This window comes from Primulina tabacum, chromosome 10, assembly GCF_025594145.1.
Source record: "Primulina tabacum isolate GXHZ01 chromosome 10, ASM2559414v2, whole genome shotgun sequence".
Classification (NCBI taxonomy): domain Eukaryota; kingdom Viridiplantae; phylum Streptophyta; class Magnoliopsida; order Lamiales; family Gesneriaceae; genus Primulina; species Primulina tabacum.
Window position 1 is genome coordinate 37,422,368 of NC_134559.1, and position 27,135 is coordinate 37,449,502.

The following is a 27,135-nucleotide window of genomic DNA, read 5'->3' on the forward strand; positions in this document are numbered from 1 at the left end:
GCTATTATTATGTAAATCGCTAATTAGAGGGTCTTAGAGAAGAAATTCGGCTAAAATCTCGCCAGCTCATTGCGGAGTAATGAGTCTCGTTCGTTTGCCCGTTTACAATCAAATTAGCCTTTAATTTTGTCCAAATCCGGCAGTGCCCGAGCTACGTTGATTTCACATGTCTTTTCTTGCCCTGATCGAGATTCAGATGATTTGAGCCGAAAATCGTCTGTCAACAAGTAATCAAAAATAGAAAAACACGAAAAGGGGTGCAAACGAGGACTTTCCAGGGGGTCACCCATTCAAGTACTGCTCTCGCCCAAGCACACTTATCTTCGGAGTTCTGATGGGATCCGATGCATTAGTAATAATATGATCTCACCCGACATTGAATGGGATGTTTATTCTTATATCCCTCGAGTATGTGTGGAGCGGGCGGCGATGGACAACACGCGGCACATGTTTCGCCCAATCAGAACAATGAAGTTAAGCGTTCTAGCGCGATGGCAGAGCTAGGATGGGTGACCTCTTTTGAAAGTCCTCGTGTCGCGACCGTTTACGTAAATTATGGCTAAAACAGTCAAAATAATTGTTTTTAATGAGATAACCGTCTCCGGAGTAATCTGCGTCATACCCTTCCGCACCGCACCAGCTCACGACAACAAAAATCGCTAAATGTTACCAGAAAATAGAAAAGAAATAAGATGAAGAAAATAGCGATTGTAAAGCTATTATTATGCCTGGAATACGATAAAATGGAACCGGAATCGAATTTCGGACTTCCTAAGCTGAAGTTTAACAGAAGCGAAAAATCGTAAATTAGAGGGTCTTAGAGAAGGAATTCGGCTAAGACCGTTTACAATCAAATTAGGCTACAATTTTGTCGAAATCTGGCAGTGCCCGAGTTACGTTGATTTCACATGTCTTATTTGGTCCCGATCGAGATTTAGATGATTTGAGCCGAAAATCGTCTTTCAACAAGTAATCAAAAATAGAAAAACATGAAAAGGGGTGCAACACGAGGACTTCCCAGGGGGTCACCCATGCTAGTATTGCTCTCGCCCAAGCATGCTTAACACCGAAGTTCTGATGGGATCCGGTGCATTAGTGCTAGTATGATCGCACCCGACATTGAGTGGGATGTTTATTCTTATATCCCATGAGTACGTGTGGAGCGGGCGGCGATGGACAACACGCGACATTGCCCTCGCTCAATCAGAACCATGAAGTTAATCGTTATGGCGCGATGACGTAGCTAGGATGGGTGACCTCCCTGGGAAGTCCTCGTGTCGCGACAGTTTACGTAAATTATGGATAAAACAGTCGAAATAATTGTTTTTAATGAGTTAACCGTCTCCGGACTAATCTGCGTCATACCTTTCCACACAGAACCGGCTCACGACAACAAAAATCGCTAAATGTTCCCAGAAAATAGAAAAAAAATAAGAAGAAGAAAATAGCGAATACAAAGCTATTATTATGCCTGGGATACTATAAAATGGAACCGGAATCGAATTTCGGACTTCCTAAGAGGATTTCTCGCGGAAACGGAAGCTTAACAGAAGCGGAAAATCGCAAATTAGAGGGCCTTAGAGAAGGAATTCGGCAAAAATCTCGCCAGATCATTGCGGAGTAATGAGTCTCGTTCGTTTGCCCGTTTACAATCAAATTAGGCTACAATTTTGTCCAAATCCGACAGTGCCCGAGCTACGTTGATTTCACGTCTTATCTGTTCCCGAAAGAGATTCAGATTATTTGAGCCGAAAATCGTGTGTCAACAAGTAATCAAAAATAGAAAAACACGAAAAGGGGTGCAATACGAGAACTTCCAAGGGGGTCACCCATACTAGTACTGCCCTCGCCCAAGCACGCTTAACTTCGGAGTTCTGATGGGATCCGGGGCATTAGTGCTGGCATGAACGCACCCGACATTAAGTGGGATGTTTATTCTTATATCCCTCGAGTACGTGTGGAGCAGGCGGCGTTGGATCGTCTAATCAAAACCATGAAGTTAAGCGTTCTAGCGCAATGGCAGATCTAGGATGGGTGACCTCCCTGGGAAGTCCTCGTGTCGCGACCGTTTACGTAAATTATAGCTAAAACAGTCGAAATAATTGTTTTTAATGAGTTAACCGTCTCCGAAGTAATCTGTGTCATACCCTTCCGCACAGCACCAGCTCACGACAACAAAAATCGCTAAATGTTCCCAGAAAATAAAAAAAATAAGAAGAAGAAAATAGCGAATGTAAAGCTATTATTATGCCTTGGATACGATAAAATGGAACCGAAATCGAATTTCGGACTTCCTAAGCGGATTTCTCGAGGAAACGGAAGCTTAACAGAAGTGGAAAATCGCAATTTAAAGGGTCTTAGAGAAGGAATTCGGCTAAAATCTCGCCAGCTCATTGCGGAGTAATGAGTTTCGTTCGTTTGCCCGTTTACAATTAAATTAGCCTACAATTTTGTCCAAATCCGGCAGTGCCTGAGCTACGTTGATTTCACATGTCTTCCCTGGTTCTGATCGAGAGTCAGAGGATTTGAGCCGAAAATCGTCTGTCAACAAGTAATACAAAATAGAAAAACACGAAAAGGGGTGCAAACGAGGACTTCCCAGGGGGTCACCCATACAAGTACTGCTCTCGCCCAAGCACACTTAACTTCGGAGTTCTGATCGGATCCGGTGTATTAGTGCTGGTATGATCGCACCCAACAATGAGTGGGATGCTTATTCTTATATCCCTCGAGTACGTGTGGAGCGGGCGGCGATGGACAACACGCGGCACTGCTCTCGCCCAATCAGAACCATCAAGTTAATCGTTATGGCGCGATGTCGGATCTAGGATGGGTGACCTCCCTGGGAATTCCTCGTGTCGCAACCGTTTACGTAAATTATGGCTAAAACAGTAGAAATAATTGTTTTTAATGAGTTAACCGTCTCCGGAGTAATCTGCGTCATACCCTTCCGCACAGAACCGGCTCACGACAACAAAAATCGCTAAATGTTTCCAGAAAGTAGAAAAAAAAAAGAATAAGAAAATAGCAAATGTAAAGCTATAAGTATGCCTGGGATACGATAAAATGAAATCGAAATCGAATTCCGGACTTCCTAAGCGGATTTTTCGAGGAAACGGAAGCTTAACAGAAGCGGAAAATCGCAAATTAGAGGGTCTTAGAGAAGGAATTCGGCTAAAATCTCTCCAGCTCATTGCGGATTAATGAGTCTCGTTCGTTTGCCTGTTTACAATCAAATTAGGATACAATTTTGTCCAAATCCGGCAGTGCCCGAGCTACGTTGATTTAACGTCTTATCTGATCCCGATCGAGATTCAGATGATTTGAGCCGAAAATCGTCTGTCAACAAGTAATCAAAAATATAAAAACACGAAAAGGGCTGCAACACGAGGACTTCCCAAGGGGTCACCCATCCTAGTACTGCTCTCGACGAAGCACGCTTAACTTAGGAGTTCTGATGGGATCCGGTGCATTAGTGCTGGCATGATCGCACCCGACATTGAGTTGGATGTTTATTTTTATATCCCTCGAGTACGTGTGGAGCGGGCGGCGATGGACAACACGCGGGACTGCTCTCGCCCAATCTGAAACATGAAGTTAAGCGTTCTAGCGCGATGGCAGAGCTAGGATGGGTGACCTCCCTGGGAAGACCTCGTGTCGCGACCGTTTACGTAAATTATGGCTAAAACAGTCGAAATAATTGTTTTTAATGAGTTAACCGTCTCCGGAGTAATCTGCGTCATACCCTTCCACACAGCACCGGCTCACGACAACAAAAATCGCTAAATGTTCCCAGAAAATAAAAAAAAATAAGAAGAAGAAAATAGCGAATGTAAAGCTATTATTATGCCTTGGATACGATAAAATGGAACCGGAATCGAATTTCGGACTTCCTAAGCAGTTTTCTCGAGGAAACGGAAGCTTAATAGAAGCGAAAATCGCAAATTAGAGGGTCTTAGAGAAGGAATTCGCCTAAGACCGTTTACAATCAAATTAGGCTACGATTTTGTCCAAATCCGACAATGCCCGAGTAACGTTGATTTCACATGTCTTATTTGGTCTCGATCGAGATTCAGATGATTTGAGCCGAAAATCATCTTTCAACAAGTAATCAAAAATAGAAAAACATGGAAAGGGGTGCAACACGAAGGACTTCCCAGGGGGTCACCCATCCTCGTACTGCTCTCGCCCAAGCACGCTTAGCTTCAGAGTTCTGAAGGGATCCGATGCATTAGTGCTGGTATGATCGCACCCCACATAGAGTGGGATATTTATTATTATATGCCTCGCGTACGTGTGAAGCGGGCGACGATGGACAACACGCGGCACAGCTCTCGCCCAATCAGAACCATGAAGTTAAGCGTTCTGGCGCGATGGCAGAGCTAGGATGGGTGACCTCCCTGGGAAGTCCTCGTGTCGCGACTTTTTACGTAAATTATGGCTAAAACAGTCGAAATAATTGTTTTTAATGAGTTAACCGCCTCCGGAGTAATCAGCGTCATACCCTTCCGCACAGCACCGGCTCACGACAACAAAAATCGCTAAATGTTCCCAGAAAATAGAAAAAAATAAGAAGAAGAAAATAGCGAATGTAAAGCTATTATTATGCCTGTGATACGATAAAATGAAACTGGAATCGAATTTCGGACTTCCTAACTGGATTTCTCGAGGAAACGGAAGCTTAACTGAAGCGGAAAATCGCAAATTAAAGAATCTTAGAGAAGGAATTCGGTTAAAATCTCGCCAGCTCATTGCGGAGGAATGAGTCTCGTTCGTTTGTCTGTTTACAATCAAATTAGCCTACAATTTTTTCCAAATGCGGCAGTGCCCGAGCTACGTTGATTTCTCATGTCTTCTCTGGTCCTGATCGAGAGTTAGATGACTTGAGCCGTAAATCGTCTGTCAACAAGTACTGCTCTCGTCCAAGCACGCTTAACTTCGGAGTTCTGATGGGATCCGGTGTATTAGTGCTGGTATGATCGCACCCGACATTGAGTGGGATGTATATTCTTATATCCCTCGAGTACGTGTGGAGCGGGCGGCGATGGACAACACGCGGCACTGCTCTCGCCCAATCAGAACAATGAAGTTATGCGTTCTGGCGCGATGGCAGAGCTAGGATGGGTGACCTCCCTAGAAAAACCTCGTGTCGCGACCGTTTACGTAAATTATGGCTAAAACAGTCGAAATAATTGTTTTAGATGAGTTAACCGTCTCCGGAGTAATCTGCGTCATACCCTTCCGCACAGAACCGACTCACGACAACAAAAATCGCTAAATGTTTTCAGAAAATAGAAAAAAAAATAAGAATAAGAAAATAGTGAATGTAAAGCTATTATTATGCCTGGAATACAATAAAATGAAACCGAAATCGAATTTCGGACTTCCTAAGCGGATTTCTCGAAAAAACGGAAGCTTAACAGAAGCGGAAAATCGCAAATTAGAGGGTCTTAGAGAAGGAATTCGGCTAAAATCTCTCCAGCTCATTGCGGATTAATGAGTCTCGTTCGTTTGCCCGTTTACAATCAAATTAGGCTAAAATTTTTTCCAAATCTGGTAGTGCACGAGTTACGTTGATTTCACGTCTTATCTGGTCCCGATCGAGATTCAGATGATTTGAGCCGAAAATCGTCTATCAACAAGTAATCAAAAATATAAAAACACGAAAAAGAATGCAACACGAGGACTTCCCAGGAGGTCACCCATCCTAGTACTACTCTCAACGGCACGCTTAACTTCGGAGTTCTGATGGGATCCGGTGCATTAGTTCTGGTATGATCGCACCCGACATTGAAAAACCTCGTGTCGCGACCGTTTACGTAAATTATGGCTAAAACAGTCGAAATAATTGTTTTTAATGAGTTAACCGTCTCCGGAGTAATATGCGTCATACCCTTCCACACAGCACCGGCTCACGACAACAAAAATCGCTAAATGTTCCCAGAAAATAGAAAAAAATTAGAAGAAGAAAATAGCGAATGTAAAGCAATTATTATGCCTGGGATACGATAAAATAGAACCGGAATCGAATTTCGGACTTCCTAAGCAGATTTCTCGAGGAAACGGAAGCTTAACAGAAGCGGAAAATCGCAAATTAGAGGGTCTTAAAGAAAGAATTCGGCTAAGACCATTTACAATCAAATTAGGCTACGATTTTGTCCAAATCCGACAGTGCCCGAATTACGTTGATTTCACATGTCCAAATCCGACAATGCCCGAATTACGATAAAATGAAAACGGAATCGAATTTCGGATTAATGAGTCTCGTTCGTTTGCCCGTTTACAATCAAATTATGCAACAATTTTGTCCAAATCCGGCAAGTGCCCGAGCTACGTTGATTTCACGTCTTATCTGGTCCCGATCGAGATTCAGATGATTTTAACCGAAAATCGTCTATCAACAAGTAATCAAAAATAGAAAAACACGAAAAAGGGTGCAACACAAGGACTTCCCAGGGGGTCAACAATCCTAGTACTGATCTCGCCCAAGCACGCTTAACTTCGGAGTTTGATGGGATCCGAAGTATTATTGCTGGTATGATCGCACCCGACATTGAGTGGGATGTTTATTCTTATATCCCTCGAGTACGTGTGGAGCGGGCGGCGATGGACAACACGCCGCACTGCTCTCGCCCAATCAGAACAATGAAGTTAAGCGTTCTGGCGCGAAGGCAGAGCTAGGATGGGTGACCTCCCTGGGAAGTCCTCGTGTCGCGACCGTTTACGTAAATTATGGCTAAAACAGTCGAAATAATTGTTTTTAATGAGTTAACCGTCTCCGTAGTAATCTGCGTCATACCCTTCCGCACAGAACCGGCTCACGACAACAAAAATCGCTAAATGTTCCCGGAAAATAGAAAAAAATAAGAAAAAAAAATAGCAAATGTAAAGCTATTATTATTATTAGGAATCGAATTTCGGACTTCATAAGCTGATTTCTCGAGGAAACGGAAGCTTAACAAAAGCGGAAAATCGCAAATTAGAGGGTCTTAGAGAAGGAATTCGGCTTAAATCTCGCCCGCTCATTGCAGAGTAATGAGTCTCGTTCGTTTGCCCGTTTACAATCAAATTAGCCTACAATTTTGTCCAAATCCGGCAGTGCTCGAGCTACGTTGATTTCACATGTCTTCTCTGGTCCTGATCGAGAATCAGATGATTTGAGCCGAAAATCGTCTGTCAACAAGTAATCAAAATAGAAAAACACGAGAAGAGGTGCAACACGAGGACTTCCCAGGGGGTCACCCATCCTAGTACTGCTCTCGCCAAAACACGCTTAACTTCGGAGTTCTGATGGGATCCTGTGCATTAGTGCTCGTAAGATCGCACCCAACATTGAGTGGGATGTTTATTCTTATATCCCACGAGTACGTGTGGAGCTGGCGGCGATGGATAACACGCGGCACTGCTCTCGCCCAATCAGAACCATGAAGTTAATCGTTATTGCGCGATTGCGGATCTAGGATGGGTGACCTCCCTGGGAAGTCCCCGTGTCGCGACCGTTTACGTAAATTATGGATAAAACAGTCGAAATAATTGTTTTTAATGAGTTAACCGTCTCCGGAGTAATCTGCGTCATACCCTTCCGCACAGAACCGGCTCACGACAACAAATATCGATAAATGTTCCCAGAAAATAGGAAAAAAGTAAGAAGAAGAAAATAGCGAATGTAAAGTTTTTATTATGCCTGGGATACGATAAAGTGGAACCGAAATCGAATTTCGAACTTACTAAGCGGATTTCTCGAGGAAACGGAAGCTTAACAGAAGCGGAAAATATCAAATTAGAGGGTCTTAGAGAAGAAATTCGGCTAAAATCTCGCCAGCTCATTGCGGAGTAATGAGCCTCGTTCGTTTGCCCGTTTACAATCAAATTAGGCTACAATTTTGTCGAAATCCGCAGTGCCCGAGCTACGTTGATTTCACATGTCTTATATGGTCACGATTGAGATTCAGATGATTTGAGCCGAAAATAGTCTGTCAACAAGTAATCAAAAATAGAAAAACACGAAAAGGGGTGCAACACGAGGACTTCCCAGGGGGTCACCCATCCTAGTACTGCTCTCGCCCAAGCACGCTTAACTTCGGAATTCTGATGGGATCCGGTGAATTAGTGCTGGTATGATCGCACCGGACATTGAGTGGATGTTTATTCTTATATCCCAAGAGTACGTGTGGAGAAGGCGACGATGGACAACACGCGGCACTGCTCTCGCCCAATAAGAACCATGAAGTTAAGCATTCTGGCGCAATGGCAGAGCTAGGATGGGTGACCTCCATGGGAAGTCCTCGTGTCGCGATCGTTTACGTAAATTATGGATAAAACAGTCGAAATAATTGTTTTTAATGAGTTAACCGTCTCCGAAGTAATCTGCGTCATACCTTTCTTTACAGAACCGGCTCACGACAACAAAAATCGCTAAATGTTCCCAGAAAGTAGAAAAAAAATAAGAAGAAGAAAATAGCGAATGTAAAGCTATTATTATGCCTGTGATACGATAAAATGAAACCGGAATCGAATTTCGGACTTCCTAAGCTGATTTTTCGAGGAAACGGAAGCTTAACAGAAGTGGAAAATTGCAAATTAGATGGTTTTAGAGAATGAATTCGGCTAAAATCTCGCTAGCTTATTGCGGAGTAATGAGTCTCGTTCGTTTTCCCGTATACAGTCAAATTAGCCTACAATTTTGTCCAAATCCGACAGTGCCCGAGCTACGTTGCTTACACATGTCTTCTCTGGTCCTGATCGAGATACAGAGGATTTGAGCCGAAAATCGTCTGTCAACAAGTAATCAAAAATAGAAAAACACGAAAAGGGGTGCAACACGAGGACTTCCCTGGGGGTCACCCATCCTAGTACTACTCTTGCCCAAGCACGCTTAACTTCGGAGTTTTGATGGAAGCCGATGTATTAGTGCTGGTATGATCGCACCCGACATTGAGTGGGATGTTTATTTTTATATCCCTCGAGTACGTGTGAAGCAGGCGGCATTAGACAACACGCGGTACTTCTCTCGCCCAATAAGAACAATGAAGTTAAGCGTTCTGGCGCGATGGCAGAGCTAGGATGGGTGACCTCCCTGGGAAGTCCTCCTGTCGCGACCGTTTAAGGAAATTGTGGCTGAAACAGTCGAAATAATTGTTTTTAATGAGTTAACCGTCTACGGAGTATTCTGCGTCATACCCTTCCGCACAGAACTAGCTCACGACAACAAAAATCGCTAAATGTTCCCAAAAAATAGAAAAAAAATAAGAAGAAGGAAATAGCGAATGTAAAGCTATTATTATGCCTGGGACACGATAAAATGGAACCGGAATCGAATTTCGGACTTCCTAAGCGGATTTCTCAAGGAAACAGAAGCTTAACAGAAGCGGAAAATCGCAAATTAGAGGGCCTTAGAGAAGGAATTCGGCTAAAATCTCGCTAGCTCATTGCGGAGTAATGAGCCTCGTTCGTTTGCCCGTTTACAATTAAATTAGCCTACAATTTTTTCCAAATCCGGCAATGCCCGAGCTACGTTGATTACACAAGTCTTCTCTGGTCCTGATCGAGATTCAGATGATTTGAGCCGAAAATCTTCTATCAACAAGTAATCAAAAATAGAAAAACACGAAAAGGGGTGCAACACAAGGACTTCCCAGGGGGTCACCAATCCTAGTACTGCTCTCGCCCAAGCACGCTTAACTTCGGAGTTCTGATGGGATCCGGTGCATTAGTGCTGGTATGATCGCACCCGACATTGAGTGGGATGTTTATTCTTATATCCCTCGAGTACGTGTGAAGCGGGCGGCGATGGACAACACGCGGCACTGCTCTCGCCCAATCAGAACCATGAAGTTAATCGTTATTGCGCGATGGCAGAGCTAGGATGGGTTACCTCCCTGGGAAGTCCTCGTGTCGCGACCGTTTACGTAATTTATGGATAAAACAGTCGAAATAATTGTTTTTAATGAGTTAACCGTCTCCGGAGTAATCTGCGTCATACCCTTCCGCACAGAACCGGCTCACGACAACAAAAATTGCTAACTTTTCCCAGAAAATAGAAAAAAAATAAGAATAAGAAAATAGCGAATGCAAAGCTATTATTATGCCTGGGATAAGATAAAATGAAACCGGAATCGAATTTCGGACTTCCTAAGAGGATTTCTCGAGGAAACGGAAGCTTAACAGAAGCGGAAAATCGCAAATTAGAGGGTCTTAGAGAAGGAATTCGGCTATGACAGTTTACAATCAAATTAGGCTACAATTTTGTACAAATCCGACAGTGTTCGAGTTACGTTGATTTCACATGTCTTATTTGGTCTCGATCGAGATTCAAATGAAACAGTCGAAATAATTGTTTTTCACATATCCTTCCGCACAGAACCGGCTCACGTTAACAAAAATGCCTAAATGTTCCTAGAAAATATAAAAAATAAGAAGAAGAAAATAGCGAATGTAAAGCTATTATTATGCCTGGGATACGATAAAATGGAACCGGAATCGAATTTCGGACTTCCTAAGCGGATTTCTCGAGGAAACGGAAGCTTAACAGAAGCGAAAAATCGCAAATTAGAGTGTCTTAGAGAAGGAATTCGGCTAAAATCTCACCAGCTCATTGCAGAGTAATGAGTCTTGTTCGTTTGCCCGTTTACACTCAAATTAGCCTACAATTTTGTCCAAATCCGGCAGTGCCCGAGCTACGTTGATTTTACATGTCTTATCTGTTCCTGATCGAGAGTCAGATGATTTGAACCGAAAATCTTCTATCAACAAGTAATCAAAAATAGAAAAACACAAAAAGAGGTGCAACACGAGGACTTCCCAGGGGGTCACCAATCCTAGTACTGCTCTCGTCCAAGCACGCTTAACTTCGGACTTCTGATGGGATCCGGTGTATTATTGCTGGTATGATCGCACCCGACATTGAGTGGGATGTTTATTCTTTTATCCCTCAAGTACGTGTGGAGCGGGCGGCGATGGACAACACATGGCACTGTTCTCGCCCAATCAGAACCATGAAGTTAAGATTTCTGGCGCGATGGCAGAGCTAGGATGGGTGACCGCCCTGGGAAGTCCTCGTGTCGCGACCGTTTACGTAAATTATGGCTAAAACAGTCGAAAATTTTTTTATTTTTAATGTGTTAACCGTCTACGGAGTAATCTGCGTCATATCCTTCCGCACAGAACCGGCTTACGACAACAAAAATCATAATTGTTTCCAGAAAATAGAAAAAAAATAAGAATAAGAAAATAGCGAATGTAAAGCTATTATTATGCTTGAGATACGATAAAATGAAATCGAAATTGAATTTAGGACTTCCTAAGCGGATTTCTCGAGGAAACGGAAGCTTAACAAAAGCGGAAAATCGCAAATTAGAGGGTCTTAGAGTAGAAATTCGGCTAAAATCTCGCCACCTCATTGCGGATTAATGAGTCTCGTTCGTTTGCCCGTTTTCAATCAAATTAGGAAACAATTTTGTCCAAATCCGGCAAGTACCCGAGCTACGTTGATTTCACGTCTTATCTGGTCCTGATCGAGAGTCAGATGATTTAAGCCGAAAATTGTCTGTCAACAAGTAATCAAAAATAGAAAAACACGAGAAGGGGTGCAACAGGACATCCCAGGAGGTCACCCATCCTAGTACTGCTCTTGCCCAAGCACGCTTAACTTCGGAGTTCTGATGGGAGCCGTTGTATTAGTGCTGGTATTATCGCAACAGACATTGAGTGAGATATTTATTCTTATATCCCTCGAGTACGTGTGGAGCGGGCGGCGATGGACAACACGCGGCACTGCTCTCGCCCAATCAGAACCATGAAGTTAAGCGTTCTGGCGCGATGGCAGAGCTAGGATGGGTGACCTCCCCTGGAAGTCCTCGTGTCGCGACCATTTACGTAAATTATGGTTAAAACAGTCGAAATAATTGTTTTTGATGAGTTAACCGTCTCCGGAGTAATCTGCGTCATACACTTCCGCACTTAACCGGCTCACGACAACAAAAATCGCTAAATGTTCCCAGAAAATAGAAAAAAAAATAAAAAGAATAAAATAGCGAATGTAAAGCTGTTATTATGCCTGAGATACGATAAAATGGAACCGAAATCGAATTTCGAATTCCTAAGTGGATTTCTCGAGGAAACGAAAGCATAACAGAAGCGTTAAATCGCAAATTAGAAGGTTTTAGAAAAGGAATTCGGCTAAAAGCTCGTCAGCTCATTGCGTAGTAATGAGTCTCCTCCGTTTGCCCGTTTACAATCAAATTAGACTACAATTTTGTCCAAATCCGGCAGTGCCCGAGCTACTTTCATTTCACAAGTCTTATCTTGTTCCGATCGAGATTCATATGATTTGCGTAGTAATGAGTCTCGTCCGTTTGCCCGTTTACAATAAAATTAGCCTACAATTTGTCCAAATCCGGCAGTGCCCGAGCTACGTTGATTTCACATGTCTTATCTTATCTTGATCGAGATTCAGATGATTTGAGCCGAAAAACGTTTGTCAACATGTAATCAAAAATTGAAAAACACGGAAAGGGGTGCAACACGAGGACTTCCCAGGGGGTTACACATCCTAGTACTGCTCTCGCCTAAGCACGCTTAACTTCGGAGTTCTGATAGAATCCGGTGTATTAGGGCTGGTATGATTGCACCCAACATTGAGTGGGATGTTTATTCTTATATCCCCCGAGTACGTGTGGAGCGGACGGCGATAAACAAAACGCGGCACTGCTCTCGCCCAATCAGAACCATGAAGTTAAGCGTTCTGGTGCGATGGCAGAGCTAGGATGGGTGACCTCCCTGGAAAGTCCTCATGTCGCAATCATTTACGTGAATTATGGATAAAAGCATTCGAAATAATTGTTTTTAATGAGTTAACCGTCTCCGAAGTAATCTGCGTCAAACCCTTCAGAACAGAACCAGCTCACGACAACAAAAATTGCTAAATGTTTCGAGAAAATATAAAAAAAAATATGAAGAAGAAAATAGCGAATGTAAAGCTATTATTATGCCTAGGATACGATAAAATGGAACCGGAATCGAATTTCGAACTTCCAAACCGGATTTCTCGAGAAAACGGAAGCTTCACAGAAGCGGAAAATCGCAAACAAATTAGGCTACAAACAGAAGCTTCACAGAAGCGGAAAATCGCCACCTCGTTGCGGAGTAATGAGTCTCGTTCGTTTGCCCATTTACAAACAAATTAGGCTACAATTTTGTCCATATCCGGCAGTGCCCGAGCTACGTTGATTTCACATGTCTTATCTGATCCCGATCGAGATTCAGATAATTTGAGCCGAAAATCGTCTGTCAACAAGTAATCAAAAATAGAAAAACACGAAAAGGGGTTTAAAACGAGGACTTCCCAGGGGGTCACCCATCATAGTAATGCTCTCGACCAAGCACGCATAACTTCGGAATTCTGATGGGATCCGGTGGATTAGTGCTGGTATGATCGCACCCGACATTGAGTGGGATGTTTATTTTTATATCCCCCGAGTACGTGTGGAGCGGGCGACGATGGACAACACGCGGCACTGCTCTCGCCCAATCAGAACCATGAAGTTAAGCGTTCTGGCGCGATGGTAGAGTTAGGATAGGTGACCTCCCTGGGAAGTCCTCGTGTCGCGACCGTTTACGTGAATTAAGGATAAAATAGTCGAAATAATTGTTTTTAGTGAGTTAACCGTCTCCGGAGTAATCTACGTAATACCCTTCCGCACAGAACATGCTCACGACAACAAAAATCGCTAAATGTTCCCAGAAAATAAAAAAAATAAGAAGAATAAAATAGCGAATGTAAAGCTGTTATTATGCCTGGATCTGATAAAATGGAACCGAAATCGAATTTCGAACTTCCTAAGCGGATTTCTCGAAGAAACGGAATCTTAACAAAAGCGGAAAATCGCAAATTAGAGAGTCTTAGAGAAGGAATTCCGTTAAAATCTCGCCAGCTCATTGCGAAGTAATGAGTCTCGTTCGTTTGCCCGTTTACAATCAAATAAGGCTACAATTTTGTCCAAATCCGGCATTGCCCGAGCTACGTTGATTTCATATGTCTTATCTGATCCCGATCGAGATTCAGATGATTTGAGCCAAAAATCGTCTGTCAACAAGTAATCAAAAATAGAAAAACACGAAAAGGGGTGCAACACGAGGACTTCCCAGGGAGTCACCCATCCTAGTACTGCTCTCGTCCAAGCACGCTTTACTTCGGAGTTCTGATGGGATCCGGTGCATTAGTGCTGGTATGATCGCATCCGACATTTTGTGTGATGTTTATTCTTATATCCTTCGAGTACGTGTGGAGCGGGCGGCGATGGACAACATGCGGCACTGCTCTCGCCCAATCAGACCCTTGAAGTTTAGCGTTCTAGCGCGATGGCAGAGCTAGGATGGGTGACCTCCCTGGGAAGTCCTCGTGTCAGTCGTACATTATGGATAAAACAGTCGAAATAATTGTTTTTAATGAGTTAACCGTCTCCGGAGTAATCGTCGTAATACCCTTCTGCTCAAAACAAGCTCACGACAACAAAAATTGCTAAATGTTCCCAGAAAATAGAAAAAAAATAAGAAGAAGAAAATAGAGAATGTAAAGCTATTATTATGCTAGGGATACGATAAAAAGGAACCGGAATCAAATTTCGGACTTCCTAAGCGGATATCTCGAGGAAACGAAAGCTTAACAGGAGCGGAAAATCGCAAATTAGAGAGTCTTAGAGAAGAAATTCGGCTAAAATCACGCCATCTCATTGCGGAGGAATGAATCTCGTTCGTTTGCCCGTTTACAATTAAATTAGGCTACAATTTTGTCCAAATCTGGCAATGCCCGAGCTACATTGATTTAACACGAGGACTTCCCAGGGGGCTACCATCCTAGTACTGCTCTGGCCCAAGCACGCTTAACTTCGGAGTTTTGATGGGATCCGGTGCATTAGTGCTGGTATGATCGCACCCGACATTGAGTGGGATTTTTATTCTTATATCCTCGAGTACGTGTGGAGCGGACGGCGATGGACAACACGCAGCACTGCTCTCGCCCAATCAGAACCATGAAGTTATGCGTTCTGGCGCGATGGTAGAGCTAACCGTCTCCGGATTAATCTACGTAATGCCCTTCCGCACTGAACCGGCTTACGACAACAAAAATCGCTAAATGTTCCCAGAAAATAGAAAAAAAAAATAAGAAGAAGAAAATAGCAAATGTAAAGCTATTATTATGCCAGAGAGACGATAAAATGGAACCGGAATCGAATTTCGAACTTCCTAAGCGGATTTCTCGAGGAAACGGAATCTTAACAGAAGCGGAAAATCGCAAATTAGAGGGTCATAGAGAAGGAATTCGGCTAAAATCTCGCCAGCTCGTTGCGGAGTAATGAGTCTCGTTCGTTTGCCCGTTTACAATCAAATTAGGCTACAATTTTGTCCAAATCCCGCAGTGACCGAGCTAGTGTTATTTCACATGTCTTATCTGGTCTCGATCGAGATTCAGATTATTTGAGCCGAAAATCGTCTGTCAACAAGTAATCAATCAAAAATAGAAAAACACAAAAAGAGATGCAACACCAGGACTTCCCAGGGGGTCACCCATCCTAGTACTGCTCTCGCCCAAGCACGCTTAACTTCGAAGTTCTGATGGGATCCGGTGCATTATTGCTGGAATGATAGCACCGACATTGAGTGGGATGTTTATTCTTATATCCCTCGACTACGTGTGGAGTGGGCGGCGATGGGCAACACGCGGCACTGCTCTTGCCCAATCAGAACCATGAAGTTAAGCGTTCTGGCGCGATGGCAGAGCTAGGATGTGTGACCTCCCTGTGAAGTCCTTGTGTCGCGATCGTTTACGTAAATTATGGATAAAACAGTCGAAATAATTGTTTTTAATGAGTTAACCGTCGACGGAGTAATCTACGTAATACCCTTCCGCTCAGAACAGGCTCATGACAACAAAAATCGCCAAATGTGCCCAGAAAATACAAAAAATAAGAAGAAGAAAATAGGGAATGTAAAGCTATTATTATGCTTGGGATACGATAAAATGGAACTAGAATCGAATTTCAGACTTCCTAAGCGGATTTCTCGAGGAAACGGAAGCTTAACAGAAGCGGAAAATCGCAAATTAGAGGGTCTTAGAGAAGGAATTCGGCTAAAATCTCGCCAGCTCATTGCGTAGAATGAGTCTCGTTCTTTTGCCCGTTTACAATCAAATTAACCTACAATTTTGTCCAAATCCGGCAGTGCTCGAGCTGCGTTGATTTCACATGTCTTATCTGGTCCCGAAAAAGATTCAGATTATTAGAGCCGAAAATCGTCTGTCAACAAGTAATCAACAAAAGAAAAACACTAAAAAGGGAGCAACACGAGGACTTCCCAGTGGGTCGGTCACCCATCCTAGTATAGCTCTCGCCCAAGCACGCTTAACTTCGTAGTTCTGATGGGATCCGGTGAATTAGTGATGGTATGATCGCACCCGACATTGAGTGGGATGTTTATTCTTATATCCCTCGAGTACGTGTGGAGCGGGCGGCGATGGGTGACCTCCTTGGGAAGTACTCGTGTCGTGACCGTTTACGTAAATTATAGAGAAAACAGTCGAAATAATTGTTTTAATGAGTTAACCGTCTCCGGAATAATCTACGTCATAACCTTCCGCACAGAACCGGCTCACAACAACAAAAATTGCTAAATGTTTCCAGAAAATATAAAAAAAATTAAGAAGAAGAAAATAGCGAATGTAAAACTATTATTATGCCTGGGATACGATAAAATGGAACCAGAATCGAATTTTAAACTTCCTAAGCGGATTTATCGAGGAAACGGAAGCTTAATAGAAGCGGAAAATCGCAAATTAGAGGGTCTTAGAGAAGGAATTCAGCTAAAATCTCGCCACCTCGTTGCGGAGTAATGAGTCTCGTTCGTTTGCCCGTTTACAATCAAATTAGGCTACAATTTTGTTCTAATCCGGCAGTGCCCGAGCTACGTTGATTTCACATGTCTTATCTGATCTCGATCGAGATTCATATGATTTGAGCCGAAAATCGCATATCAACAAGTAATCAAATATAGAAAAACACGAAAAGGGGTGCAACACGAGGACTTCCCAGGGGGTCAACCATCCTAGTACTGCTCTCGCCCAAGCACGCTTAACTTCGGAGTTCTGATGGGATCCGATGCATTAGTGCTGGTATGATCGCACCCGAATTGAGTGGGATGTTATTCTTATATCCCTCGAGTACGTGTGGAGTGGGCGGCGATGGGCAACATGCGGCACTGCTCTTGCCCAATCAGAACCATGAAGTTAAGCGTTCTGGCGCGATGGCAGAGCTAGGATGTGTGACCTCCCTAGGAAGTCCTTGTGTCGCGACCGTTTACGTAAATTATGGATAAAACAGTCGAAATAATTGTTTTTAATGAGTTAACCTTCTACGGAGTAATCTACGTAATACCCTTCCGCTCAGAACAGGCTCACGACAACAAAAATCGCCAAATGTTCCCAGAAAATACAAAAAAAATAAGAAGAAGAAAATAGGGAATGTAAAGCTATTATTATGCTTGGGATACGATAAAATGGAACCAGAATCGAATTTCGGACTTCCTAAGCGGATTTCTCGAGGAAACGGAAGCTTAACAGAAGCGGAAAATCGCAAATTAGAGGGTTTTAGAGAAGAAATTCGGCTAAAATCTCGCCAGCTCATTCCGTAGAATGAGTCTCGTTCTTTTGCCCGTTTACAATCAAATTAACCTACAATTTTGTCCAAATCCGGCAGTGCCCGAGCTGCGTTGATTTCACATGTCTTATCTGGTCCCGAAAAAGATTCAGATTATTTGAGCCGAAAATCGTCTGTCAACAAGTAATCAACAAAAGAAAAACACTAAAAAGGGTGCAACACGAGGACTTCCCAGGGTGTAACCCATCCTAGTATAGCTCTCGCCCAAGCACGCTTAACTTCGGAGTTCTGATGGGATCCGGTGAATTAGTGATGGTATGATCGCACCCGACATTGAGAGGGATGTTTATTCTTATATCCCTCGAGGCACTGATCTCGCCCAATCAGAACCATGAAGTTAAGCGTTCTTGCGCGATGTCAGAGCTAGGATGGGTGACCTCCTTGGAAAGTACTCGTGTCGTGACCGTTTACGTAAATTATAGAGAAAACAGTCGAAATAATTGTTTTTAATGAGTTAACCGTCTCCGGAATAATCTACGTCATACCCTTCCGCACAGAACCGGCCCACAACAATAAAAATTGCTAAAAGTTCCCAGAAAATATAAACAAATTAAGAAGAAGAAAATAGCTAATGTAAAACTATTATTATGCCTGGGATATGATAAATGGAACCGGAATCGAATTTCGAACTTCCTAAGCGGATTTATCGAGGAAACGGAAGCTTAATAGAAGCGTTAAATCGCAAATTAGAGGGTCTTAGAGAAGGAATTCAGCTAAAATCTCGCCACCCTCGTTGCGGAGTAATGAGTCTCGTTCGTTTGCCCGTTTACAATCAAATTAGGCTACAATTTTGTTCAAATCCGGCAGTGCCCGAGCTACGTTGATTTCACATGTCTTATCTGATCTCATTCGAGATTCATATGATTTGAGCCGAAAATCACATGTCAACAAGTAATCAAATATAGAAAAACACGAAAAGGGGTGCAACACGAGGACTTCCCAAGGGGTCAACCATCCTAGTACTGCTCTCGCCCAAGCACGCTTAACTTCGGAGTTCTGATGGGATCCGATGCATTAGTGCTGGTATGATCGCACCCGAATTGAGTGGGATGTTTATTTTTATATCCCTCGAGTACGTGTGGAGTGGGCGGCGATGGGCAACACGCGGCACTGCTCTTGCCCAATCAGAACCATGAAGTTAAGCGTTCTGGCGCGATGGCAGAGCTAGGATGTGTGACCTCCCTGGGAAGTCCTTGTGTCGCGACCGTTTACGTACATTATGGATAAAACTGTCGAAATAATTGTTTTTAATGAGGTAAACTTCTACGGAGTAATCTACGTAATACCCTTCCGCTCAGAACAGGCTCACGACAACAAAAATCGCCAAATGTTCCCAGAAAATACAAAAAAAATAAGAAGAAGAAAATAGGGAATGTAAAGCTATTATTATGCTTGGGATACGATAAAATGGAACCAGAATCGAATTTCGGACTTCCTAAGCGGATTTCTCGAGGAAACGGAAGCTTAACAGAAGCGGAAAATCGCAAATTAGAGGGTCTTAGAGATGGAATTCGGCTAAAATCTCGCCAGCTCATTGCGTAGAATGAGTCTCGTTCTTTTGCCCGTTTACAATCAAATTAACCTACAATTTTGTCCAAATCCGGCAGTGCCTGAGCTGCGTTGATTTCACATGTCTTATCTGGTCCCGAAAGAGATTCAGATTATTTGAGCCGAAAATCGTCTGTCAACAAGTAATCAACAAAAGAAAAACACTAAAAAGGGTGCAACATGAGGGGTCACCCATCCTAGTATAGCTCTCGCCCAAGCACGCTTAACTTCGGAGTTCTGATGGGATCCGGTGAATTAGTGATGGTATGATCGCACCCGACATTGAGAGGGATGTTTATTCTTATATCCCCCGAGGTACTGAGTTAACCGTCTCCCGAATAATCTGCGTCATACCCTTCCGCATAGAACCGGCTCACAACAACAAAATATGCTAAATGTTCCCAGAAAATAGAAAAATAATTAAGAAGAAGAAAATAGCGAATAGAAAGTTATTAATATTCCTAGGATACGATAAAATGGAACCTGAATCGAATTTCGGACTTCCTAAGCGGATTTCTCGATGAAACGGAAGATTAACAAAAGCAGAAAATCGTAAATTAGAGGGTATTAGAGAAGGAATTCAGCTAAAATCTGGCCAGCTCATTGCGGAATAATGAGTCTCATTCGTTTGCCCGTTTACAATCAAGTTAGGTTGCAATTTTGTCCAAATCCGGCAGTGCCCGAGCTACGTTGATTTCACGTCTTATCTGGTCCCGATCGAGATTCAGATGATTTGAGCCGAAAATCGTCTGTCAACAAGTAATCAAAAATAGAAAAACACGAAAAAGGGTGCAACACGAGGACTTCCCAGGGAGTCACCCATCCTAGTACTGCTCTCGTCCAAGCACGCTTTACTTCGGAGTTATGATGGGATTCGGTGCATTAGTGCTGGTATGATCGCACCCGACATTGAGTGATATTTTTATTCTTATATGCCTAGCGTACGTGTGGAGCGGGCGGCGATGGACAACACGCGGCACTGCTCTCGCCCAATCAGAACCTTGAAGTTAAGCGTTCTGGCGCGAAGGCAGAACTAGGATGGGTGACCTCCTTGGGAAGTCCTCGTGTCGCGATTGTTTACATAAATTATGGATAAAACAGTCGAAATAATTGTTCTTGATGAGTTAACCGTCTCCGGAGTAATCTGCGTCATACCCTTCCGCACAGAACCGGCTCACGACAACAAAAATCGATAAATGTTCCCAGAAATAGGAAAAAAATAAGAAGAAGAAAATAGCGAATGTAAAGCTATTATTATGCCTGAGATACGATAAAATGGAACCATAATCAAATTTCGGACTTCCTTAGCGGATTTCTCGAGGAAACAGAAGCTTAAAAGAAGCGGAAAATCGCAAATTAGAGGGTCTTAGAGAAGGAATTCAGCTAAAATCTCGCCAGCTCATTGCGGAATAATGAGTCTCGTTCGTTTGCCCGTTTACAATCAAATTAGGCTACAATTTTTCAGAATCCGGCAGTGCCCGAGCGACGTTGATTTCACATGTCTTATCTGGTCCCAATCGAGATTCAGATGATTTGAGCCGAAAATCGTCTGTCAACAAGTAATCAAAAATAGAAAAACACGAAAAGAGGTGCAACACAAGGACTTCCCAGGGGGTCACCCACCCTTGTACTGCTCTCGCCCAAGCACGCTTTACTTCGGAGTTCTGATGGGATCCGGTGCATTAGTGCTGGTATGATCGCACCGGACATTGAGTGGATGTTTATTCTTATATCCCTCGAGTACGTGTGGAGCGGGCGGCGATGGAAAATACGCGGCACTGCTCTCGCCCAATCAGAACCAAGAAGTTAGGCGTTCTGGCGCGATGGTAGAGCTAGGATGGGTGACATCCCTGGAAAGTCCTTGTGTCGCGACGGTTTACGTAAATTATGGCTAAAACAATTGAAATAATTGTTTTAATGAGTTAACCGTCTGCAGAGTAATCTGCGTCATATCCTTCTGCCCAAAACCGGCTCACGACAACAAAAATCTCTAAATTTTCCCAGAAAATAGGTAAAAAATAAGAAGGTAATAGCGAATGTAAAGCTATTATTAATCCTGAGATACGATAAAGTGGAACCGGAATCGAATTTCGAACTTCCTAAGCGGATCTCTCGAGTAAACGAAAGCTTAACAGAAGCAGTATATCGCAAATTAGAGGGTCTTAGAGAAGGAATTCGGCTAAAATATCGCCATCTCATTGCGGAGTAATGAGTCTCGTTCGTTTGCCCGTTTACAATCAAATTAGCCTACAATTTTGTCCAAATCCGGCTGTGCCCGAGCTACGTTGATTTCACATGTCTTATCTGGTCCCGATCGAGATTCAGATTATTTGAGCCGAAAATCATCTGTCAACTAGTAATCAAAAATAGAAAAACACGAAAAGGGGAGCAACACGAGGACTTACCAGGGGGTGACCCATCTTAGTACTGGTCTCGCCCAAGCACGCTTAACTTCGGAGTTCTGATGGGATCCGGTGCATTAGTGCTGGTAGGATCGCACCCCACATTGAGTGGGATTTTTATTCTTTTATGCCTCGCGTACGTGTGTAGCGGGCGGCGATGGACAACACGCGGCACTGCTCTCGCCCAATCAGAACCATGAAGTTAAGCGTTCTGGTGCGATGGGAGAGCTAGGATGAGTGACCTCCCTGGGAAGACCTCGTGTCGCGACCGTTTACATAAATTATGGATAAAACATTCGAAATAATTGTTTTTAATGAGTTACCCGTCTCCGGAGTAATCTGGGTCATAACCTTCCGCACAGACCGGCTCACGACAACAATCACTAAATGTTCCCAGAAAATAGGAAAAAAATAAAAAGAAGAAAAAAGCGAATGTAAAGCTTTTATTATGCCTGGGATACGATAAAGTGGAACCGAAATCGAATTTCGAACTTCCTAAGCGGATTTATCGAGGAAACGGAAGTTAACAGAAGCGGAAAATCGCAAATTAGCGGGCCTTAGAGAAGGAATTCGGCTAAAATCTCGCCAGCTCATTGCGGAGTAATGAGTCTCGTTCGTTTGCCCGTTTACAATCAAATTAGGCTACAATTTTGTCCAAATCCGGCAGTGTCCGACCTACGTTGATTTCACATGTCTTATCTTGTCCCGATCGAGATTCAGATTATTTGAGCCGAAAATCGTCTGTCAACAAGTAATCAAAAATAGAAAAACACGAAAAGGGGTGCAACACGAGGAGTTCCCTGGGGGTCACCTATCCTAGTACTGGTCTCGCCCAAGCACGCTAAACTTCGGAGTTCTGATGGGATCCGGTGCATTAGTGCTGGTATGATCGCACCCCACATTGAGTGGGATTTTTATTCCTATATGCCTCACGTACGTGTGGAGCGGGCGGAGATGGACAACACGCGGCACTGCTCCCCCCCAATCAGAACCATGAAGTTGAGCATTCTGGCGCGATGGCAGAGCTAGGATGGGTGACCTTCCTGGGAAGACCTCTTGTCGCGACCGTTTACATAAATTATGGATAAAACATTCGAAATAATTGTTTTTAATGAGTTAACCGTCTCCGGAGTAATCTGCGTCATACCCTTCCGCACAGAACCGGCTTACGACAACAAAAATCGCTAATTGTTCCCAGAAAATAGGAAAAAAATAAGAAGATGAAAATAGCGAATGTAAAGCTTTTCTTATGCATGGGTTGCGATAAAGTGGAACCGAAATCAAATTTCGAACTTCCTAAGCGGATTTCTCGAGGAAACGGAAGGTTAAGAGAAGTGGAAAATCGCAAATTAGAGGGTCTTAGAGAAGGAATTTGGTTAAAATCTCGCAAGCTCATTGCGGAGTAATGAGTCTCGTTCGTTTACAATCAAATTAGGCTACAATTTTGTCCGAATCCTGCAGTGCCCGAGCTACGTTGATTTCACATGTCTTATCAGGTCCCGATAGAGATTCAGATTATTTGAGCCAAAAATCGTCTGTCAACAAGTAATCAAAAATAGAAAAACACGAAAAGGGGTGCAACACGAGGAGTTCCCTGGGGGTCACCTATCCTAGTACTGGTCTCGCCCAAGCACGCTTAACTTCGGAGTTCTGATGGGATCCGGTGCATTAGTGCTGGTATGATCGCACCCCACATTGAGTGGGATTTTTATTCTTATATGCCTCGCGTACGTGTGGAGCGGGCGGAGATGGACAACACGCGGCACTGCTCTCGCCCAATCAGAACCATGAAGTTAAGCATTCTGGCGCGATGGCAGAGCTAGGATGGGTGATCTCCTTGGGAAGACCTCGTGTCGCGACCGTTTACATAAATTATGGATAAAACATTCGAAATAATTGTTTTTAATGAGTTAACCGTCTCCGGAGTAATCTGCGTCATACCCTTCCGCACAGAACCGGCTCACGACAATAAAAATCGCTAAGTATTCCCATAAAATAGAAAAAAATAAGAAGAGGAAAATAGCGAATATAAAGCTATTATTATGCCTGAGATAAAATAAAATGGAACCGGAATCAATTTCGGACTTCCTAAGCGGATTTCTCGAGGAAACGAAAGCTTAACAGAAGCGGAAAATCGCAAATTAGAGGGTTTTAGAGAAGAAATTCGGCTAAAATCTCGCCAGCTCATTGCGGAGTAATAAGTCTCGTTCGTTTGCTCGTTTACAACCAAATTAGGCTACAATTTTGTCCAAATCCGGCAATGTTCGAGCTACGTTGATTTCACATGTCTTATCTGGTCTCGATCGAGATTCAGATTATTTGAGCCGAAAATCGTCTGTCAACAAGTAATCAATCAAAAATAGAAAAACACAAAAAGAGATGCAACACCAGGACTTCCCAGGGGGTCACCCATCCTAGTACAGCTCTCGCCCAAGCAAGCTTAACTTCGGAGTTCTGATGGGATCTGCTGCATTAGTGCGGGAATGATCGCACCCGACATTGAGTGGGATGTTTATTCTTATATCCCTCGAGTACGTGTGGAGCGGGCGGCGATGGACAACACGCGGCACTGCTCTCGCCTAATCAGAACCATGATGTTAAGCGTTCTGGTGCGATGGGAGAGCTAGGATGGGTAACCTCCCTGGGAAGTACTCGTGTCACGACCGTTTACGTAAATTATTGATAAAAAAGTCGAAATAATTGTTTTTAATGAGTTAAACGTCTCCGGAGTAATCTACATAATACCCTTCTGCATAGAACCGGCTCACGACAACAAAAATCGCTAAGTATTCCCAGAAAACAGAAAAAAAATAAGAAGAAGAAAATAGCGAATGTAAAACTATTATTATGCCTGGGATAAAATAAAATGGAACCGGAATCAATTTCGGACTTCCTAAGCGGATTTCTCGAGGAAACGAAAGCTTAACAGAAGCGGAAAATCGCAAATTAGAGGGTTTTAGAGAAGAAATTCGGCTAAAATCTCGCCAGCTCATTGCGGAGTAAAAAGTCTCGTTCGTTTGCCTGTTTACAATCAAATTAGGCTACAATTTTGTCCAAATCCGGCAATGTTCGAGCTACGTTGATTTCACATGTCTTATCTGGTCCTGATCGAAATTCAAGTGATTTGAGCCGAAAATCATCTGTCAACAAGTAATAAAAAATAGAAAAACACGAAAAGGGGTGCAACACGAGGACTTCCCAGGGGTCAACCATCCTAGTATTGCTCTCGCCCAAGCACGCTTAACTTCGGAGTTCTGATGGGATCCGGTGCATTAGTGCTAGTATGATCGCACCAGACATTGAGTTGAATGTTCATTCTTATATCCCTCGAGTACGTGTGGAACGGGCGGCGATGGACAACACGCGGCACTGCTTTTGCCCAATCAGAACCATGAAGTTAAGTGTTCTGGCGCTATGGCAGAGCTAGGATGGGTGACCTCCCGTGAAAGTCTTCGGGTCGTGACCGTTTACGTAAATTATGGATAAAACAGTCGACATAATTGTTTTTAATTAGTTAACTGTCTCCGGAGTAATCTGGGTCATACTCTTCGGCACAGAACCGGCTCACGACAACAAAAATCGCTTAATGTTCCCAGAAAATAGGAAAAAAATAAGAAGAAGAAAATAGCGAATGTAAAGCTTTTCTTATGCATGGGTTGCGATAAAGTGGAACCGAAATCGAATTTCGAACTTCTTAAGCGGATTTCTCGAGGAAACGGAAGGTTAACAGAAGTGGAAAATCGCAAATTAGAGGGTCTTAGAGAAGGAATTAGGTTAAAATCTCGCAAGCTCATTGCGGAGTAATGAGCCTCGTTCGTTTGCCCGTTGACAATCAAATTAGACTACAATTTTGTCCGAATCCGGCAGTGCCCGAGCTACGTTGATTTCACATGTCTTATCAGGTCCCGATCGAGATTCATATGATTTGAGCCGAAAATCGTCTGTCAACAAGTAATCAAAAATAGAAAAACACGAAAAAGGGTGCAACACGAGAACTTCCCAGGGGGTCACCCACCCTAGAACTGCTCTCGTTCAAACACGCTTAACTTCGGAGTTCTGATGGGATCCGGTGCATTAATGCTGGTATGATCGCACCCGACATTGAGTGGGATGTTTATTCTTATATCCCTCGAGTACGTGTGGAGCGGGCGGCGATGGACAACACGCGGCACTGCTCTCGCCCAATCAGAACCATGAAGTTAAGCGTTCTGGCACAATGGCAGAGCTAGGATGGGTGACCTCCCTGGGAAGACCTCGTGTCGCGACCGTTTACATAAATTATGGATAAAAAATTCGAAATAATTGTTTTTAATGAGTTACCCGTCTCCGGAGTAATCTGGGTCATACCCTTCCGCACAGACCGGCTCACGACAACAAAAATCGCTAAATGTTCCCAGAAAATAGGAAAAAAATAAAAAGAAGAAAAAAGCGAATGTAAAGCTTTTATTATGCCTGGGATACGATAAAGTGGAACCGAAATTGAATTTCGAACTTCCTAAGCGGATTTCTCGAGGAAACGGAAGTTAACAGAAGCGGAAAATTGCAAATTAGAGGGCCTTAGAGAAGGAATTCGGCTAAAATCTCGTCAGCTCATTGCGGAGGAATGAGTCTCGTTCGTTTGCCCGTTTACAATTAAATTAGGCTACAATTTTGTCCGAATCCGGCAGTGTCCGACCTACGTTGATTTCACATGTCTTATCTTGTCCCGATCGAGATTCAGATTATTTGAGCCGAAAATCGTCTGTCAACAAGTAATCAAAAATAGAAAAACACGAAAATTGGTGCAACACGAGGAGTTCCCTGGGGGTCACCTATCCTAGTACTGCTCTCGCCCAAGCACGCTTAACTTTGGAGTTCTGATGGGATCCGGTGAATTAGTGCTGGTATGATCGCACCCGACATTGAGTGGATGTTTATTCTTATATCCCAAGAGTACGTGTGGAGAAAGCGACGATGGACAACACGAGGCACTGCTCTCGCCTAATCAGAACCATGAAGTTTAGTGTTCTAGTGCGATGGGAAAGCTAGGATGGGTAACCTCCCTTGGAAGTACTCGTGTCACGACCGTTTACGTAAATTATGGATAAAACAGTCGAAATAATTGTTTTTAATGAGTTAAACGTCTCCGGAGTAATCTACGTAATACCCTTCTGCATAGAACCCGCTCACGACAACAAAAATCGCTAAGTATTCCAAGAAAACAGAAAAAAAAATAAGAATAAGAAAATAGCGAATATAAAGCTATTATAATGCCTGGGATAAAATAAAATGGAACCGGAATAAATTTTGGACTTCCAAAGCGGATTTCTCGAGGAAATGAAAGCTTAACAGAAGCGAAAAATCGCAAATTAGAGGGTTTTAGAGAAGAAATTCGGCTAAAATCTCGCCAGCTCATTGCAGAGTAAAAAGTCTCGTTCGTTTGCCCGTTTACAATCAAATTAGGCTACAATTTTGTCCAAATCCGGCAATGTTCGAGC

General features: G+C 43.2%; 26 non-coding genes and 7 pseudogenes across 26 annotated transcripts; all 33 read right to left on the reverse strand.

Annotated features, from left to right (window-relative positions):
• Positions 1 to 254: 254 nt before the first annotated feature.
• Positions 255 to 372, reverse strand: LOC142512520 (5S ribosomal RNA; annotated as a pseudogene).
• A 624-nt stretch (positions 373 to 996) lies between these two features.
• On the reverse strand, positions 997 to 1,115 carry LOC142508823 (5S ribosomal RNA). The gene has a single exon (XR_012807026.1). It is a non-coding gene; the product is annotated as a 5S ribosomal RNA (ribosomal RNA).
• A 681-nt stretch (positions 1,116 to 1,796) lies between these two features.
• On the reverse strand, positions 1,797 to 1,915 carry LOC142516032 (5S ribosomal RNA). The gene has a single exon (XR_012811847.1). It is a non-coding gene; the product is annotated as a 5S ribosomal RNA (ribosomal RNA).
• A 663-nt stretch (positions 1,916 to 2,578) lies between these two features.
• On the reverse strand, positions 2,579 to 2,696 carry LOC142506756 (5S ribosomal RNA). Its single transcript, XR_012805037.1, has one exon. It is a non-coding gene; the product is annotated as a 5S ribosomal RNA (ribosomal RNA).
• A 680-nt stretch (positions 2,697 to 3,376) lies between these two features.
• On the reverse strand, positions 3,377 to 3,495 carry LOC142508305 (5S ribosomal RNA). Its single transcript, XR_012806525.1, has one exon. It is a non-coding gene; the product is annotated as a 5S ribosomal RNA (ribosomal RNA).
• A 639-nt stretch (positions 3,496 to 4,134) lies between these two features.
• On the reverse strand, positions 4,135 to 4,254 carry LOC142506987 (5S ribosomal RNA). The gene has a single exon (XR_012805256.1). It is a non-coding gene; the product is annotated as a 5S ribosomal RNA (ribosomal RNA).
• Positions 4,255 to 5,669: 1,415 nt separating this feature from the next.
• LOC142510229 (5S ribosomal RNA) lies at positions 5,670 to 5,786 on the reverse strand. Its single transcript, XR_012808354.1, has one exon. It is a non-coding gene; the product is annotated as a 5S ribosomal RNA (ribosomal RNA).
• Positions 5,787 to 6,431: 645 nt separating this feature from the next.
• On the reverse strand, positions 6,432 to 6,549 carry LOC142511660 (5S ribosomal RNA; annotated as a pseudogene).
• Positions 6,550 to 7,209: 660 nt separating this feature from the next.
• LOC142516889 (5S ribosomal RNA) lies at positions 7,210 to 7,328 on the reverse strand. The gene has a single exon (XR_012812659.1). It is a non-coding gene; the product is annotated as a 5S ribosomal RNA (ribosomal RNA).
• Positions 7,329 to 8,010: 682 nt separating this feature from the next.
• On the reverse strand, positions 8,011 to 8,129 carry LOC142514111 (5S ribosomal RNA). The gene has a single exon (XR_012810021.1). It is a non-coding gene; the product is annotated as a 5S ribosomal RNA (ribosomal RNA).
• Positions 8,130 to 8,811: 682 nt separating this feature from the next.
• LOC142516975 (5S ribosomal RNA) lies at positions 8,812 to 8,930 on the reverse strand. Its single transcript, XR_012812741.1, has one exon. It is a non-coding gene; the product is annotated as a 5S ribosomal RNA (ribosomal RNA).
• Positions 8,931 to 9,613: 683 nt separating this feature from the next.
• Positions 9,614 to 9,732, reverse strand: LOC142513473 (5S ribosomal RNA). Its single transcript, XR_012809418.1, has one exon. It is a non-coding gene; the product is annotated as a 5S ribosomal RNA (ribosomal RNA).
• A 1,047-nt stretch (positions 9,733 to 10,779) lies between these two features.
• LOC142507669 (5S ribosomal RNA) lies at positions 10,780 to 10,898 on the reverse strand. Its single transcript, XR_012805920.1, has one exon. It is a non-coding gene; the product is annotated as a 5S ribosomal RNA (ribosomal RNA).
• A 684-nt stretch (positions 10,899 to 11,582) lies between these two features.
• On the reverse strand, positions 11,583 to 11,698 carry LOC142512101 (5S ribosomal RNA; annotated as a pseudogene).
• An 814-nt stretch (positions 11,699 to 12,512) lies between these two features.
• Positions 12,513 to 12,631, reverse strand: LOC142509299 (5S ribosomal RNA). The gene has a single exon (XR_012807480.1). It is a non-coding gene; the product is annotated as a 5S ribosomal RNA (ribosomal RNA).
• Positions 12,632 to 13,321: 690 nt separating this feature from the next.
• LOC142511792 (5S ribosomal RNA) lies at positions 13,322 to 13,440 on the reverse strand (annotated as a pseudogene).
• Positions 13,441 to 14,120: 680 nt separating this feature from the next.
• Positions 14,121 to 14,239, reverse strand: LOC142514515 (5S ribosomal RNA). Its single transcript, XR_012810405.1, has one exon. It is a non-coding gene; the product is annotated as a 5S ribosomal RNA (ribosomal RNA).
• A 577-nt stretch (positions 14,240 to 14,816) lies between these two features.
• LOC142512262 (5S ribosomal RNA) lies at positions 14,817 to 14,934 on the reverse strand (annotated as a pseudogene).
• A 597-nt stretch (positions 14,935 to 15,531) lies between these two features.
• Positions 15,532 to 15,650, reverse strand: LOC142509003 (5S ribosomal RNA). Its single transcript, XR_012807196.1, has one exon. It is a non-coding gene; the product is annotated as a 5S ribosomal RNA (ribosomal RNA).
• Positions 15,651 to 16,329: 679 nt separating this feature from the next.
• On the reverse strand, positions 16,330 to 16,452 carry LOC142512227 (5S ribosomal RNA; annotated as a pseudogene).
• Positions 16,453 to 17,059: 607 nt separating this feature from the next.
• Positions 17,060 to 17,178, reverse strand: LOC142513056 (5S ribosomal RNA). The gene has a single exon (XR_012809022.1). It is a non-coding gene; the product is annotated as a 5S ribosomal RNA (ribosomal RNA).
• A 680-nt stretch (positions 17,179 to 17,858) lies between these two features.
• LOC142509094 (5S ribosomal RNA) lies at positions 17,859 to 17,977 on the reverse strand. Its single transcript, XR_012807282.1, has one exon. It is a non-coding gene; the product is annotated as a 5S ribosomal RNA (ribosomal RNA).
• A 649-nt stretch (positions 17,978 to 18,626) lies between these two features.
• LOC142513313 (5S ribosomal RNA) lies at positions 18,627 to 18,745 on the reverse strand. Its single transcript, XR_012809266.1, has one exon. It is a non-coding gene; the product is annotated as a 5S ribosomal RNA (ribosomal RNA).
• A 681-nt stretch (positions 18,746 to 19,426) lies between these two features.
• On the reverse strand, positions 19,427 to 19,534 carry LOC142512895 (5S ribosomal RNA; annotated as a pseudogene).
• A 508-nt stretch (positions 19,535 to 20,042) lies between these two features.
• LOC142507957 (5S ribosomal RNA) lies at positions 20,043 to 20,161 on the reverse strand. Its single transcript, XR_012806192.1, has one exon. It is a non-coding gene; the product is annotated as a 5S ribosomal RNA (ribosomal RNA).
• A 681-nt stretch (positions 20,162 to 20,842) lies between these two features.
• Positions 20,843 to 20,961, reverse strand: LOC142515174 (5S ribosomal RNA). Its single transcript, XR_012811031.1, has one exon. It is a non-coding gene; the product is annotated as a 5S ribosomal RNA (ribosomal RNA).
• Positions 20,962 to 21,639: 678 nt separating this feature from the next.
• On the reverse strand, positions 21,640 to 21,758 carry LOC142517580 (5S ribosomal RNA). The gene has a single exon (XR_012813319.1). It is a non-coding gene; the product is annotated as a 5S ribosomal RNA (ribosomal RNA).
• Positions 21,759 to 22,436: 678 nt separating this feature from the next.
• LOC142515851 (5S ribosomal RNA) lies at positions 22,437 to 22,555 on the reverse strand. Its single transcript, XR_012811673.1, has one exon. It is a non-coding gene; the product is annotated as a 5S ribosomal RNA (ribosomal RNA).
• A 675-nt stretch (positions 22,556 to 23,230) lies between these two features.
• Positions 23,231 to 23,349, reverse strand: LOC142513788 (5S ribosomal RNA). The gene has a single exon (XR_012809716.1). It is a non-coding gene; the product is annotated as a 5S ribosomal RNA (ribosomal RNA).
• A 685-nt stretch (positions 23,350 to 24,034) lies between these two features.
• Positions 24,035 to 24,153, reverse strand: LOC142510401 (5S ribosomal RNA). The gene has a single exon (XR_012808513.1). It is a non-coding gene; the product is annotated as a 5S ribosomal RNA (ribosomal RNA).
• Positions 24,154 to 24,835: 682 nt separating this feature from the next.
• Positions 24,836 to 24,953, reverse strand: LOC142517473 (5S ribosomal RNA). The gene has a single exon (XR_012813218.1). It is a non-coding gene; the product is annotated as a 5S ribosomal RNA (ribosomal RNA).
• A 683-nt stretch (positions 24,954 to 25,636) lies between these two features.
• On the reverse strand, positions 25,637 to 25,755 carry LOC142517164 (5S ribosomal RNA). Its single transcript, XR_012812925.1, has one exon. It is a non-coding gene; the product is annotated as a 5S ribosomal RNA (ribosomal RNA).
• Positions 25,756 to 26,436: 681 nt separating this feature from the next.
• LOC142506315 (5S ribosomal RNA) lies at positions 26,437 to 26,555 on the reverse strand. The gene has a single exon (XR_012804610.1). It is a non-coding gene; the product is annotated as a 5S ribosomal RNA (ribosomal RNA).
• Between the last annotated feature and the right edge of the window lie 580 nt (positions 26,556 to 27,135).